The sequence below is a fragment of the Bubalus kerabau genome, chromosome 2 (genome assembly GCF_029407905.1).
Source record: "Bubalus kerabau isolate K-KA32 ecotype Philippines breed swamp buffalo chromosome 2, PCC_UOA_SB_1v2, whole genome shotgun sequence".
NCBI lineage: Eukaryota > Metazoa > Chordata > Mammalia > Artiodactyla > Bovidae > Bubalus > Bubalus kerabau.
This window is the reverse complement of record NC_073625.1, coordinates 33,970,609-33,972,297: the sequence shown is the minus strand read 5'-3', so window position 1 is coordinate 33,972,297 and position 1,689 is coordinate 33,970,609. Positions and strand designations below refer to the sequence as shown.

The 1,689-nt window shown below is 39.1% G+C and overlaps 1 pseudogene; it reads right to left on the bottom strand.

Annotated features, from left to right (window-relative positions):
- Positions 1–923: 923 nt before the first annotated feature.
- On the bottom strand, positions 924–1,468 carry LOC129643203 (60S ribosomal protein L17-like; annotated as a pseudogene).
- Positions 1,469–1,689: the final 221 nt, after the last annotated feature.

Below are 1,689 nucleotides of genomic sequence, written 5' to 3'. Positions count from 1 at the left end.
CTTCTCCAATACCACAGTTCAAAAGCATCAATTCTTCGCTGCTCAGCTTTCTTCATAGTCCAACTCTCACATCCATACATGACCACTGGAAGAACCATAGCCTTGACTAGACGGACCTTTGTTGGCAAAGTAATGTCTCTGCTTTTGAATATGCTATCCAGGTTGGTCATAACTTTTCTTCCAAGGAGTAAGCATCTTTTAATTTCCTGGCTGCAATCACTATCTGCAGTGATTTTCTTATTAGTTACCTAATTTATATATATTGTAGTGTGTGTATGCCAGTGTCAATCTCCCAATTTATCCCTCCCCCAGTTATCCCCTTGGTAACTATAAGTTTGTTTTCTACATCTCTGACTCTACTTCTGTTTTGTAAATAGGTTCATTTGTACCATTTTTTTTAATTCCACATATAAACAATATCATATGATAATTGTCTTTTTCTGTCTGACTTGCTTCACTCAGTATGACAGTCTCTAGGCCATCCATGTTGCTGAAAATGACATTCTTTTGTTCTTTTTTATGACTGAGTGGTATTCCATTGTATATTTGTACCACATCTTCTTTATCCATTCATCTGTTTATGGACATTTAAACTGTTTCCCTGTCTTAACTATTGTTAATAGTGCTGCTATGAACATTGAGGGTCATGTATCTTTTTGAATTATGATTTTCTCTGGATAAATGGCCAGGAGTGGGATTATTGAGCATATATCCAGCATAGTATGAACAATAGCAGAGAACCTTGGACAAGTAAAAGGACAAGAAAGATCCTCTGTAATGGCATAGAATGAAAGAGATAGTTAAATAACAAATCAGCTGCACTTTTGTGTGAGAAGAAATTCAAGGTTGTAGCTTAGGACTGAGTTTCCTAAGGAGGTTTTTATTTATTTATTTTTACTTTTATTTGCATTTTTTGGTGGCATTTATTCCCAGGCCAGAAGTTTTTGTTTCTTCAGTTTCTTCTGGGATAACTTTTTCTTCTGTGCAACCTCCTCTTCTTGTTTAGGAACAATCTGTTCTTTTTCAGTAAGGATCATCTCAGTGTGGCAGGGAGAGCTCATGTAGGGGTTGATTCCACCGTGAGCTGTGTTAAGTCCTGCACCACAGCTTGGGGGCTTTATTTACCTGGATGTTCTCAGTGACCAGAGAATATACATCTAAGCCCTTCACTTCAGCATTACTCTCTGCATTTTTGAGCATGTGTAGTAAAAATTCAGCACTGTTTTTGAGCCACTGACGTTTCATCCAGCCCCACTGTTTGGCCTGTGCACAGCTACTGACTCCACCGTTGTAACGACGGAATGGCACACATTGCTTCTTTAAAGTGACATCCTTCAGATACTTGGTGGCTTTTTGGATATGCATACCCTTTATGGCCTGGGCAGTTTCACGAGTGAACACGAAGATTTGAACCTCTTGATTTGCATGATTTTGTGGGGTTTTCTGGGTCAAGTGACTAGCGCACCATTTTTAGGGGTCACATCAGGCCGCTTACTGGAGGAGGTTTTTAATTTGGAATTGTCACCCAATCTGTTGGACTCTTACAAAGAAAAGCATGAAGTGATGAGTAAGTGACGAGGGCTCTTAAAGATTAGAAGCGTCAACTCTGAGTAACCATTGGGATTTCAGGTAGGTAATAATCCATTTCTCGCACATCCCAGAAAAAGAAGGGGCTAAGTTTCTGGTATA